The 15027-nt window shown below is 38.3% G+C and overlaps 1 long non-coding RNA gene and 1 pseudogene across 2 annotated transcripts; both read right to left on the reverse strand.

Annotated features, from left to right (window-relative positions):
• Nucleotides 1–275: 275 nt before the first annotated feature.
• LOC149169782 (uncharacterized) lies at nt 276–4874 on the reverse strand (annotated as a pseudogene). The gene is made up of 5 exons (XR_016259208.1): nt 4846–4874; nt 3324–3462; nt 2251–2598; nt 1519–1638; nt 276–1447 (listed from the first exon to the last, which is right to left on the reverse strand). The product of XR_016259208.1 is annotated as an uncharacterized LOC149169782 (transcript).
• Nucleotides 4875–11340: 6466 nt separating this feature from the next.
• On the reverse strand, nt 11341–12663 carry LOC149169783 (uncharacterized). The gene is made up of 2 exons (XR_016259407.1): nt 11466–12663; nt 11341–11373 (listed from the first exon to the last, which is right to left on the reverse strand). It is a non-coding gene; the product is annotated as an uncharacterized LOC149169783 (long non-coding RNA).
• Nucleotides 12664–15027: the final 2364 nt, after the last annotated feature.

Consider the following 15027-nt stretch of genomic DNA (forward strand, 5'->3'; position numbering starts at 1 on the left):
CCATAAGAGAAACCACTCCATTCCAATTTGAAGAGTGAATTTGACACTTTCTTTATGGAGGCCCCGTATAAACGAAAATATTAGACATCATCATTGCTAAAACATAGGCATCAGATCCTATGTTACAGGATAGCTGGAGACAAATAACCAATTTTATAAAACTATTTTTTTTTAAATATGCCTAGTCCAAATCAAAATCAAGGAATTCAGAAAACAAGTCTGATATTTTTTACACAATATTTTTAGACATTTCCAATAAACACTGCGATCCAAATTGAAACAACCATGCTTGGGCACTGCGATCCAAATTGAAACAACCATGCTTGGGCACTGCTTTGTTGAAGCTCCCATGCCAATCAAGACACTTCCATATGACCGCATGTCAAAACCCACCCACATTCATTCTTCCTGGTCATTGGGATTTATTCTCAAAGAGAGAACTAACCACACTGGTCATTGGGATTTATTCTCAAGGAGAGGAACTAACTACACTGCACAAACTGGTCCATAACCTGAAGGAAAGATCAAACTCGCAAAACTTTTGAGAAATGGCAAGCCTGCTTAGCAAACATATACACCCTCAAGAAATTTGAAAAATGTGGGCAGCACAGTTATTTGTTGATGTGGACATTTATGTCAACGTTACCAATTTCCTTCCATATAGGATTAGCTGTGAGTAAACAAAGAGTTATATGTCTCAGATATTGTACACTGCTTGAAAGAGTTCAACATCCCGCCCAACATAATTATCCAGAGTTTCTGCATTCAACGTATAAACATTCACCAGCCCTGAGACACAGCCTGTGAAGGTTTATTATCTGCATGTTAACTCATGAGGCTCCTGGAGGCAGCTTGAAAGGCCTTGAAAGTCATATTTGGAAAAAAACAGTGTTAATGTCTCAATAGAACACTGGAATTACAAACTGGTTTTTGTTAAACTGAGTATAGAAGAATGTCAGACTTCTACTCTCCAAATGATGTTATCACCCTTTCCTTGAGGTTTCTCCAATGCAGTCACCTTATTGCGGTTGCTCCCAGCCATGGATTTGCCTCTTTCTTGAGGCAGCTCGCAGGCTTCACTGACAGAACCACAAATTATGTCTGCTGGAGGGATAAAGCAATCCAAGGACAATCCAGGCACATTGAATGCAACTTCCTCTATAATCCAAGCCTCTTCCATCCGGGTTTTGGTGTGGCTCATTGCTGTTTCTCCGAATCTGAAGAGAGTGACAACAGAGCGGCTAGAATGAGCTATCAGCATTCCCTCTACAGGTCTGTAATCATCAAGCACTGAGTTTATTGTTGTCTCCCAATAAACAGCATCACCTCCAGTAGATTGAATTCGTGTGAGATAAGAATCTTCCATATGGACAAGAAGCCCAGTTCTCTGGCTAAAATAGCCAAAGAGAACATGTCTGATAATCTCAGCAGGGCCATCACTTCTAGCCTTTAAGGTTGATGGATCGGCACAAAGCTGAGAACGTGTCTGATAATCTCAGCAGGGCAATCACTTCTAGCCTTTAAGGTTGATGGATCGGCATAAAGCTTAAGAACAAAGCAGTCTTCCCCATTTATTTGCTTCTCTCCAATGCATCTAGCATCAGAAAACATGGTTGCAGTGGTTCTTGGATCCAAGTCCTGAACCAAACACAAGATTTTAGGACTTGAACACCGCAGAATTTATTAATCCAAACCAGAAATGAAGAAGAAATATTATTTCTAAATTCAGAAAAATGTGGATTCTGTACTTTATCAAGAACTAAGTATGAATGTAGGATTTGGTAATTGGGTGATGAAAAACTGATAAAATTGAACACTAAGAAAACTAAAATTTGGCAATAGGTAGTGCGCAATTTCGCTAAAACTATCAAACACATATTCCAGATATCCTACACATCTAGGACATATTAAACACATGATCCATCAGGCTCTATTTTGGTCAGGTTGCAGAAATAATCATTCCTATCAAAAGACCAACAAGAAACACAGGTTTTAGCACCTACCTAACAGTGGTCCAAAAGAAATAGATCATAACCTAAAATCAAATATGGCCTGAGTGAAAAAACTGAATCTATTAAAAGGAGGAAAATTGAAAGCAATTACATAACCCTCCTGAAATGTACTTGAAGTAAAGTAAGATTTAGGCGTCTGCCTCTGGCCAGTGCAAACAGCCGTAAATTGAAAAAGAAAATACATATATATATATAAATGAAATTCAAAGTAAAGCAAAGATATGCCTAGTATTTGGACCTGAAGAGCCCTACGCAAAGGCCTAACAGGTCCTTTTGCGGCATGAGCACCAAGCCACTGCGTGTGCCTCCAAACCAGCTTCCCATTGCTCCCTGCATGCACTTTGCTGTCTCCAACTGCGAGCTCCACATACCACATATCAGGGATCATCTGCCATAATACAAAGCCACCAGTCTCTGCTGCTCTAGAGGAATTACGGTTCTTTGTTGCTTTTGTAGTTGTTTCATATTCGGATGCCAACATCTTCACCTTTCCCATAGCATATGCATTCCGGATTGAGCTTTAATACGGGGCACCTCCAGAGGCTGATATATATTGTTGCAAGATAAATTGGGCAGATGAGGTTTGCTGCATAAATAATAATGGTTTTCAGCAAAATCGTTCAACCGAACTTCAGAGAGCAAGGAGAAAAGAAACATCAAACTCATGTCCCTGGACATTAACTCACATGTTTCCAGACTACATCTCTCCACATTTATCACAATCCAAAGAAATAATGTGTGAAATCTCAAACTCATCGACATTTATCAAAATCACTTCTTTCCCCAACCAGATATCAAACCCTCCTACATATTTCTCGAAACAATACCAAGGGTAAAGGGTGAGTAACGTTTAGGTCCCAGCCCTGGGCAGCATGTTAGATTTGGCATATCGATCCCTTTGCAGGGGCACAGCCACCCAACCCCTTTGGCTTTCAACCTTAGTTGCAGCTGCAGACCTCTCACCATGAGTAGACGGGTGCCTATTATGCATGGAATTAGGGCGAGCCCTGTGATTCACCTCAAAATAAAATCAAATCTGCGTGCCTCAACATTAACTCCTTATTTATGAAAACCTATTTTACTGTCTTATACTCCTACTTTAATCTGTCTTCATAAATTATTACCATCATTCTCCACTACAAACCTCAACCCATAGCATGTTTGATCAAGATAATAAGTGCCAAACAAATTTTCAAGCTACCAAATGGGCTAATTTACATGATGTTCTGGAGTAGAGAGGGAGGTTGCAAATACAGTAAACGTGAAAACGAAGAGGGCAAAGGGAATGAAAAAAAGCATAGGATTTCTTACAATGGGAGTGTTTTTAATACTCAGATGAGGAAGAGGATCACCACTGACATGCACAGGGGCTAAAGGAACACCCAAAACACTGAGAAGCGAACGAAGATCCGAACGCTTGTAGCGAGACAGAAAAGGCGGGACGGTGTAGCTAGATTATGTGGCGGCCGACGAATCTAGATAGAGTGTCGCGTGTTGGATTTAGAGACGTCTAATTGCAATAATTAAGTTGGACATACGTGCATCATGATTATGATGTCAATTACTGTCAGCAAGATTACATTCATATGCCAAATAATGTGATTAATTAAGTCATGGCATTAAACGTATTTAAAAATAAGGATTTGGATACAAATACATGTAGATTAATGTTAATCAATTATAATTGTTAATGGACCGATTATAGTTGATTAAAATAAATAGCAATATTAAATTTGAGCTGAATAAGGAAATCAAAATCTGATTGATTGATTGATTGATTTCAATCAATCTGAAATTTCAGACAGACTTGTTTCAGCTAAATTTTAGGCTGCCCTAGGATTGGGGTTTTACAGTGCTATAAAAAGGCTGAGTCTCCAAGGCTTGCAATCAACTCATAAAGATTGTCTGCTCCATTGAAGACTGGAAGGATTGCAAGCTCTTGGAAGGATTCAAGAGCCAATAACTCAAGTCAAGACCAGGAGCCTTTGAGGATGGAAAGTAAGTTCCGCTGTGCATTAATTTCAATTTCTTACAAAGGAGTAGATCTTGGTTGGCGTTTAAGGTAATTAGGAAAACCCTCTCAAGTTAAATCCATCAATCAATGTGAGGGTTTGGGGATGTCCATGTGAAGCTAGGCCTTATAAACCAAGCAAAAAGAAACTGGACGAAAGAACCGTTAGTTGTTACTTTATAGGCTATTCTGAACGATCTAGGGGGTTCAAATTCTATAATCCAACAGAACATACAGTTTTCGAGTCAGGAAGTGCAAAATTTTTTGAGGATAATGAGTTAGTGGGGGGAGATATGACAAAAGATAGTATTTTTGAAGAAGAAGAGACAAATGCGAACAAAACTAGGAGAAATAACCCCCTTATGAGAGGAAGGCAAACTTCTGAAAATCATAAATACAAATCGATATTAGTAAGGATTTCAAAGTTTATTTTGCAGCCATTAATTTTTAGATTATACGACTTATCAATGGTTTTTTAGTTCTCTTCTTGTAAGAATTCTGAATAAGTTATACGATTTATTCTGTTTGTTTCTTGTATAAATTAAATAAGAATTAAAGAATTCTGAATAAGAATTAAAGAATCCTGTATGTATAAATTGTATATACGATTTATCAGAATGACATATAAAAAAAAAAAAAAAAATTTACCAGGCGTGAATTGAAAGAAGGATCTATATAAGTGAATTAATGATTGTAATGGCCAGAGCATTGTGGCGTTGATTTATCAAGCAATGTAATCAAAATCAAATCTTTAGAATAGTAAATTTTAACCGTGTAAAAAGAAAAAGGGTTTTCAGTTCAAATCATTTTAAAGATGTTTACTTTAAGGGATTCGATCTCTCATCTCTCATGGACGTGAGGTTAACCATGTTGATGTGTCAATTTCGTTAAAAAAAAAAAAAAGAGGTTTTCATTTACAAATCTTTTTTTGAAGTTTTTTTTTTTTTCTTTATAGGATTAATCTCCTTTTTCACTTAATAACGGGTTAATTTTTTCACTTAACGATTCAATGTTAACTTAACGAAACTTTTGGTTAACCTGGATAATGGGTTAACTTTTGGTTCTTAGTTTTGGTCTGCTATGTATATGGAGTTAACCTTGATCTTCAAAGTTATGGCATAAAAATTTGTATTAACGTTAATTACTGATATAATACCAAATTCGGATTTTATCTCAATAATGCTAATTATGGCATAAAAAATTTGTATTAACGTTAATTATTGTTATAATACTAAATTTGGATTTGATCACAATGATGCTAATCATGGCAACCATAAATTATTTAATATTCTCTAAATAAATTATTGAAGCATTTCTAAAAGGTAATCATTGTAGAAACTGCTAAAGTTTTACTAAAACCTAATAATTATTTTGATGAATATAGTTGACATATTAAATTTAAAAGAGTTATGAGATACTGTATTCTATATAGGACGAGTGGATTCTATAGGTACGTCCTAGATTAGGTTTTAGACATAATTTTGGAATCTAACTAAAGACGGTGTTTGGTATACATGTGTTGTTTTCGCATGAGTCAAGCATTGATGTTCGCAAACGAACCGCTCTCTGTAAGACGATTGCAAGGATGACTCATGACAAGTTGAAGTAACGTGCTGGCAATGGACGTGGGTGTTAGCTTTCCCAAAGGAGGGTTGGCACCTGCTAAGTTGTTTGGTGCATAAGGGTTGCCTGAATGTAATGATTGCACCCAAAGGTGTTTCATTACTGAATGGTGTTTTGGCTAAAGTTTTAATTGAGCAAATAGTTTTACACATGCCTTTAGATAGATTTTAGAATTATGATTAAATCGTGACGCATCGTATCTAAATTATTTCCTTGTTCTTGAATTTTTCAGATCCAAACATAATGTTAAGTCTAAGTCAGATTAAGCCCCTCATGGGGAACAATTTCAAACAGTGGGAGGAAAAGCTGAAATTAGTCTTAGGGATCATGCAATTGGACACAGCACTGAGATTTGATCGCCCCAAGCCTAATAAAGAGAGTGAGGTAACTCCTCAAGAGAAGGCTGATATTGCTAGATGGGAGCATTCAGATCGCATGTGCATAATGGTGATGAAGCAAACGATCCATGAGACTTTTCGAGGCATCATACCTGATACAGAGACAGGCGCTATTGAATACCTTAAGGCCCTTGAAGAAAAATTCACAAAGAGTAAAAAGACTGATGTGAGTACACTCTTTGTGAAGTTGGCAACAATAAAATACAAGGGAAAAGAAGGGGTTAGAGAGCATGTTATTGAGATGACAAGACTTCAACGTGCCTTGAAAGGGCATAATTATGACATCTCTGATGAGGTTCTCATTGAGTTCATTTTTCTGTCTCTCCCGTCTAACTTTAGTCAATTCAAGATGACTTATAATTGTCAAAAAGAGACGTGGACATTACCTGAGTTTGAGGCTCGGTTGGTGCAGGAGGAAGAGAGACAGAAAATGACTAAGGGAGAAAGTGCTCATGTAGTAACATCTAATCCTAAGGGTAAAGGCAAGAAGCGCAAGTTTACTGCCAAGGAAAAGGGACCTACCAAGGTAGCTGCAAACAATGCCGCGCAGAAAAGCAAGAAGGAAGATACTTCTGTGAAAGCAGGAGAAAGGAACTGTTTTTTCTGCAAAGCGCCAGGACATACAAAGAAATTCTGCACCAACTATCATGCATGGTTGGCAAAGAAAGGTATGTCTCTTGCTTTGGTTTGTTCTGAAGTTAATTTAAGTTCTGTATCTAGATATACTTGGTGGATAGATTCAGGTGCAACGACTAACATCAGTATGTCGATGCAGGGTTGCCTAAGCCATCGCAAGCCAAGTGAGGCAGAGCGCTACGTTTACGTAGGAAATGGCAATAAAGTAGAAGTGGAAAGCATAGGAAAATTTAGATTATTATGTAAGACAGGATTTTATTTAAGTTTTGATGCTTTAGTGGTTCCATCTTTCAGAAGGAACCTAATTTCTATATCTTATTTGGACAAAAATGGTTATGTATGTTCATTTGGTAATGGAAATTTCAGTTTGTGTCAAGATTCTAAGCTTCTTGCTTCTGGTATCCTGTCTTCTTATGATAATCTTTATTTTCTAGATATAGACACTTCACATTCAGAGGCACTGCATATAGATAATAGAAAACGTAAATTAACTTGCGAGAAATCTGCAACATTATGGCACAAGCGATTAGGACATATCTCTATGAAAAGGATAGAACATCTTGTGTCTAATGAAATTCTCCAACCTTTAGATTTTACAAACTTAAGTGATTGTGTAAATTGTATAAAGGGAAAACAAACTAATAAACGTAAGTATGATGCAAAAAGGTGTAATGATGTCTTAGAATTGATTCATACGGATATCTGTGGTCCTTTTTCAAAGGCTACAAGAAATGGTGACCGTTACTTTATCACATTCATAGATGATTATTCAAGATATGGTCATATTTACTTAATAAAAGAAAAGGCGGAAGCATTAGACGTGTTCATAAAGTTCAAAACTGAAGTTGAGTTACAACTTAACAAACGTATAAAGTCCATTCGTTCTGATCGTGGTGGTGAATACTACGGTCGTTATGATGGATCAGGAGAACAACGTCAAGGTCCCTTTGCAAAATACTTAGAGGAATGCGGAATTGTGCCTCAGTATACGTTGCCAGGTTCGCCTGCAATGAATGGTGTTGCTGAGCGACGAAATCGCACCCTTAAAGACATGGTGAGAAGTATGATTGCTCGTACAACTCTACCTGAGAATTTGTGGGGAGAAGCCTTAAAGACTGCAGCATACATACTTAATAGAGTGCCTACTAAAGCAGCTAACAAGACCCCTTACGAGTTATGGGTTGGGCGCAAGCCTAGCTTGAATCATTTGAGAGTTTGGGGATGTCCATGTGAAGCTAGGCCTTATAAACCAAGCAAAAAGAAACTGGACAAAAGAACCGTTAGTTGTTACTTTATAGGCTATTCTGAACGATCTAGGGGGTTCAAATTCTATAATCCAACAGAACATACAATTTTCGAGTCAGGAAGTGCAAAATTTTTTGAGGATAATGAGTTAGTGGGGGGAGATATGACAAAAGATAGCATTTTTGAAGAAGAAGAGACAAATGCGAATGAGACTATGGACCAAAGTCCTAGTTTTGTTCAAATTCCGATTGCGTTTAGAAATACATCTTTTGACAATGTGCAAACTTCATCATCCCAAACAACTCAGTTAGAAACTCAACATGGAATAGAGAACACAAATGGACCTGAACCCAACCCAAACCCTCACATTGACATGACAAATGTTGATGGCCTAGGGCCTGTGGGAGAGTCAGAAGTTGGTAATGATGTTCTTCCTCCTGTTGAAGATCAAGTTGTAAATGAACCTCAAGAAAATCTAGAGCCTGTGCCAATTAGGAGATCTACTAGAGAGAAAAGATCTACACAATCAAAGGATTATGCATATCTTCAAGAACATGAGTTTGACATTGGCATGTTTGAAAATGATCCTGTTAATATCAAACAAGCTGTGGAAAGCTCTAACTCTCAAATGTGGATTAATGCCATGAATGAAGAGATGAAATCTATGTATGACAATGACGTTTGGGATATCGTTCCGTTGCCTAAAGACAAGAAACCCGTTGGTTGCAAATGGATATTTAAGACTAAGCGGGATTCTAAAGGCAATGTTGAAAAATACAAGGCACGTCTTGTTGCGAAAGGTTTCACACAGAAAGAAGGCATTGATTATAAAGAGACTTTCTCTCCAGTTTCATCGAAAGACTCTTTAAGGATTATATTGGCGCTTGTAGCACATTATGATTTAGAACTTCATCAGATGGATGTAAAGACGGCGTTTCTCAATGGTGACATTGATGAAACGATCTATATGAAGCAGCCAGAAAACTTTGTATCAGGTGATGCAGGGTCTATGGTTTGCAGACTTAAGAAATCTATCTATGGGCTAAAACAAGCATCTCGACAATGGTATTATAAGTTTCACCAAGTTATTAGCTCATTTGGTTTTGAGTCTAACATAGTAGATGAATGTATATACCTTAAGTTCTGTGGGAGTAAATTTATTTTCTTGGTTTTATATGTAGATGACATATTGCTTGCCAGTAACGATAAAGACATGTTGCATCAAACTAAGAATTTTTTATTTAAGAACTTTGAAATGAAAGATCTTGGTGATGCATCATTTGTTCTAGGGATTGAAATACTTAGAGATAGATCTCAAGGTATTCTGAGGTTATCCCAGAGGAACTATATCGATAAGATTCTAACAAGATTTGGCATGCAAAACAGCAAACCAGGAGATACTCCTATATCAAAAGGAGATAAGTTTAGTCTGAAACAATGTCCCCAAACTGACTTAGATAAAAACCTCATGAAAGATATTCCCTATGCCTCAGCCGTGGGTAGCATCATGTATGCACAAGTATGCACGCGTCCGGATATTGCGTTCATTACCGGAATGCTAGGGAGATATTTGAGTAACCCAGGTATGGAACACTGGAAGGCAGCCAAGCGAGTGTTGAGATACCTAAAGAGAACAAGGGACTATATGCTCACGTATCGGAGATCGGAACAGCTCGAGGTCATTGGATACACCGATTCTGATTTTGGAGGATGTGTCGACAGCATGAAATCAACATCAGGATACATCTTCATGATGGCAGGTGGTGTTGTGTCATGGAAGAGCGCTAAACAGTCATTGGTAGCCTCCTCCACTATGGCAGCTGAATTTGTTGCATGTTTTGAAGCATCTAATCATGGCGTATGGCTGAAGAACTTCGTCACAAGTCTGAAAATTGTGGATTCTATTCAGAAACCACTCAAATTATTATGTGACAACAATTCAGCAGTGTTATACGCATCCAACAACCGAAGTTCGTCAAAGTCGAAGTACATTGACATTAAGTTTTTGGTTGTAAAAGAGAGAGTGCAAAATAATGAATTATGTATAAAACACATAGGTACAGACTCCATGATTGCGGATCCTCTTACTAAAGGATTACCACCCAAGAAGTTTCACCAACATGTTGCTTGTATGGGTGTAATATCTGTTTAGGATAATTAGAAAAATGTGGGAGTCTGAATATGTTTTAAGTTCTGTTTTTTGATGTTCTATGTAATGCAATTGTAAACAATTTTGACGATATATACAAGTTGCATTCAGTTTCAGTTTCATTATTTCTTTCTTTAAAGTTTAAGTTTTTGGCCTCATACAGTAAAGTAAAGGTGACTCAATTAGAAATAGGCACGTCTAATCACACTTGCGTGTAATTTCTAAACTATATGTCCAAATCATATTCATGTCATTCAGTTATGTTGGCAGCGTGATTTATGTCAGTTTAGTTGCGAATAAATGTGACAAATGCCGCTTAAGTCCTTTGTTAGCATAATTGATGGACGGAATTGTTTAAGAAATACGATAAGTAAAGACAGAAAAGTTGCATGCAATAAAGTTAAGGACATATAATCAAAAGGTTGCACTTGTCCATGTGGGAGATTGTTGGATTTAGAGACGTCTAATTGCAATAATTAAGTTGGACATACGTGCATCATGATTATGATGTCAATTACTGTCAGCAAGATTACATTCATATGCCAAATAATGTGATTAATTAAGTCATGGCATTAAACGTATTTAAAAATAAGGATTTGGATACAAATACATGTAGATTAATGTTAATCAATTATAATTGTTAATGGACCGATTATAGTTGATTAAAATAAATAGCAATATTAAATTTGAGCTGAATAAGGAAATCAAAATCTGATTGATTAATTGATTGATTTCAATCAATCTGAAATTTCAGACAGACTTGTTTCAGCTAAATTTTAGGCTGCCCTAGGATTGGGGTTTTGCAGTGCTATAAAAGGGCTGAGTCTCCAAGGCTTGCAATCAACTCATAAAGATTGTCTGCTCCATTGAAGACTGGAAGGATTGCAAGCTCTTGGAAGGATTCAAGAGCCAATAACTCAAGTCAAGACCAGGAGCCTTTGAGGATGGAAAGTAAGTTCCGCTGTGCATTAATTTCAATTTCTTACAAAGGAGTAGATCTTGGTTGGCGTTTAAGGTAATTAAGAAAACCCTCTCAAGTTAAATCCATCATCGCGAGGCAAAGCCTCGTCATAAAAAGCCTTCGGCTTTATTAGTGCACCTCATCCAGATCAAATCAGGTACCAGTGAACATGTGGCTGGGCGCCTGCAAGCTAGGTCCAGGTCATGTCGAAGGGTTTGCTGGTCGAAGGGCTATGTCCTCAAGGGAGGCAAGTTGCCGACGTCCAGGGATGAAGACGTGCTCCAGTGTCGTCTTTCCTTATGGAATTCGACGCAATGGATTTCGAAAATAGCCCGTACCTGAACAGAGATTTTAAGTCGAAGGAAATCACAAGTGGAGAATTGTCAGATCGTGAGGTCAATGCAAGTTTTAACGTTGTGGGTTCTATTACCGGGTAGTCTCCAAGGCGGGCTCTTCACCAAAATTTTCACTCTGCAAATCCTGCCGATTCCAAGGATAGAAACTTCCTGAATCAAGAACAGAACGATGGGGAAATTAACACACCCTCCAACTTCTTCGGTGCAGTAGCCCTTTTAGACTCGCAGCCTAAAAGTCCTTCGTCCTTGCCATCTTCTATGCCTTCGGCCATTCTCTGGCAACTCGCCTGTGCTAAATCTAAGAAGTGTATGAGGGCGGAGACGTCCAGGGTTTCAATGGTGATGGGGGAGATATCGAGCTCAGCAGCATTCCCAAGTTAATGGATACTGCATGAGTCAGAAGGTTTTGTGGGGATATTGTGAAGGAGGCCGACCTCAAATTATGGTTTTCTGCTCATTGGGATCCATTTTTAGGTTTCTCAGGTTTTCCACACTCTAATGAGAGGGTGAATTTGTTTCATCCTCAAGTCCAGCGAAGATTGGCACAAGATTTTGTCAAAGGACTGGTCGTCGGGTCCATCGGGCCTAATTCAAAAGTATTGTTCAGTATATTTCGACCTTGTTCGTGAACCAGTAGAACTAAAACAAATCTGAGCCATTCTTCCAAGTTTTCCTCTCTGTTTCTAGTCTAAGGGGGCTCTCACGGTGATTGGAGAAAAGTTAGGGACGGTCTGTAAATTTAAACCCAAACTGGTCTTCGACCAATGACAAGCGATGGGCGTGCATTCTGATTGAGGCAGACCTCGAGAAGGACTGTACAAAACTACAGATCTCGTCTCGATGCTTCAATTGCCATGAAGTCGTTCATGTACAAGGACAATGCACGAAGGTTTCGAACTTTCGACCCCTTCTTGGCAGGCGAAAGAAGGAATGGCAGAAAGTTAAAGGGGAGCCTGTGTTCAATAAAAGGTTCCAGATGTCCCTGGACGGAAAGGCAAAGTGACGGGCTCTTCATCAGGACACTCTGTCAACTCAGATATGGACGATTCTAACGCTGGTAAGTCCCAAGTTCCAACATCCTTTGCCTGTTTCTCTGGGTGGTTCCACGGAAGGTGATGTTTTAATGAGCAAAAGCAGTTCTTCTCCAGGACAGCTTCCCCAGCTCACATGTTCACATGTACCCGAAGGACATGCCCCGACAATTTCTGGCACTAAGGATATTTCCCCTGATTACACTGCTTCGGGTTCCTGTTCTGGCACGCTGGAGGTCGCCAACTGGCTACAAGCCTGTGATTCCTTACGCCCTCGGGCCAGAGCTAAACTTAAAGAAAATTGCCCATCTAAAGACAATTGGGATCCTGATGTCCCTTTGGCCAACCTGAGGACGATTGGGAGATTGCCCATCTAAAGACAATTGGGATCTTGATATCCCTTTGGACAACTTAAGGAGGATTGAACTCACACTTTGTGACAAAGGGCTATCCCTTTGTACCACCTAAAGAGAATTGGGATCTTGGTATCCCTTTGGACAACTTAAGGAGGATTGAACTCACACTTTGTGACAAAGGGCTAACAATTTGGCAAGGGGCATCCACTAATTGAGCTATTTATTTGGGTGGGGTTGGAAGTCACACTTACTTCACACTCAGCGTAAAGTTATGTTGAAGATCAAAAAAGAGAAGCAAGTCACCATACATACGACCCTTAAATCCCTTCCCTCGGTGTCCTTGTGATTATCCTTTCTTATCATGGGTGCCCAAAAACAACCAGCACTCAAAATGCTAATCCGAAGCCACAACCTAGATATCAATTTTTTTAAGGAAACTATGTTAGCGAGCAAGTTTTTTTTTCTTTGATTGGACCATAGCTAAAAGATTGGTCCTTTGCTCCTTTGAATGCAAGTGGAACACGGCTTTTTCCACTCTAGCCTCCAAAGTTGCCCACCCCTCTATTCCTATTAATCTAGAACAAAAAAACTATGGGTTTCGGTCCAATTTACTCAATATTTATGGTATATATTCCAACAAGGAACCTTTCTAGGAACAATTAGATGTTGCAACATTGTTGGATGCTCCCTTTCTAATTGTTGGGGGTGATTTAAACCTCACACTATCTCACAAGGAAATTTGGGGCATTAGATCCCACCCAAATTCTCTTTGGCAATATTTTCAATCTCTTTTTGAAAAAAAACACCTTCTGAACCTCAAACCAATGAAGATGACACCTACTTGGAGAAACTATCAGAGTAATAAAGAATTGGTGGCTAAAAGACTAGACAAGTTCTTGGTTAACGATAGTTGGCTAGAAGGCAATCTTTCATTGAGGTCATGGGTCCCTATAGGAGGTCTTTCTAACCATCTTCCCATTCTCCTTCAAATTGACTCCAAGAATTTTAAGCCTCCATCCCCTTTCAAATCGAACTATGATTGGTTTGTTTTGGAAGACTTTTGATGCATGATGAATTAGCAATGGAGGCCCCTCTCCTTAGCCTCCTCCCAAACTTCTATGATGCAATTTGCAAATAGCTTAAGTAGTTCGCATGCAGTATCAATAAAGTGGGCCAAGGACTACAAATCCAAAGCTAAAGCAGCCTTGAAGGAGATAGAAGATCAAATTTCGACTTTTTATCAAGACAGCGAATGCTACCCTAAATGGTCCTAACATTTCACAACTTTGAACCTTGGAGGATTCTAGACAATCTTTGCTGAAATGTGATGAGATGAAATGGTGTTTGAAAAGTCATACCATTTGGATAAAGGAAGGGGACAACAATACCAAATTTTTCCACAAGTACGCCAATTATCGAAATAATTAAACACTATGTGACATACTCATTCAAATAATTGAGTTTCAGACTCATTCTTTGATATGGAAGATGAAGGAATAATGTTATTGAGCTCTATGTTTAAGGAGCCTGCAAGTTGTTCCATTCAAGAGATTTTGGAAGTTGTTAACCTCATCCCCTCATCGATTTCAAAAGAAATGAATTTGAATATGGTGGTTGAAGTTTCAGAAGTGGAGGTGTTACATGTGCTTTCCACTGTGCAAAAACTTAAGTGCCCAAGGCCAGACAAAGTTCTTGCCAAATTCTACACCAGTTTTTTCGATTCGATAAAATCTAATTTTTTGATGATGATTAGGGGATCACAAAGCTTCAACAAAGCTCTGGGCTCCCTAAACAAGATTCACATCATTAGTTATCCCAAAGAAGTATGAGAGTAGCTCCTTCACAGGTTTCAAGCCTATTTCCTATGCAATGTGATTTACAAGATCATTGTGAAGGCCATAGTTATTCACTTCAAGCCAATCCTCAGCTAAGTCATATCAGAAGAACAATTCAGCTTCCTTCAAGGTAGACGAATCCATGACATAATGGCCATCTCCCAAGAAACTATTCACCTCGTCAAAACTATAAAGAACATAGTGGTTGTTTTTAAGATTGACTTGTCCAAAGCCTATGACAACATTGGTTGAATTTTTTAGTAGTTTTTTTCCAGATGAGATGTTAATTTTAGATAATAATGGTATGTTCTATGCTTTAGAGCAATTTACTTCAATTTTTCTTATTAGCCCAATATCAATTTTCATATTAGCAATCACATTAACATTGATAGTAAATGCAGATAGAACATAAAT

Source organism: Pinus tabuliformis, chromosome 4_2, assembly GCF_031772625.1.
Source record: "Pinus tabuliformis cultivar Carrire ecotype Pingquan chromosome 4_2, CPIR1, whole genome shotgun sequence".
NCBI lineage: Eukaryota > Viridiplantae > Streptophyta > Pinopsida > Pinales > Pinaceae > Pinus > Pinus tabuliformis.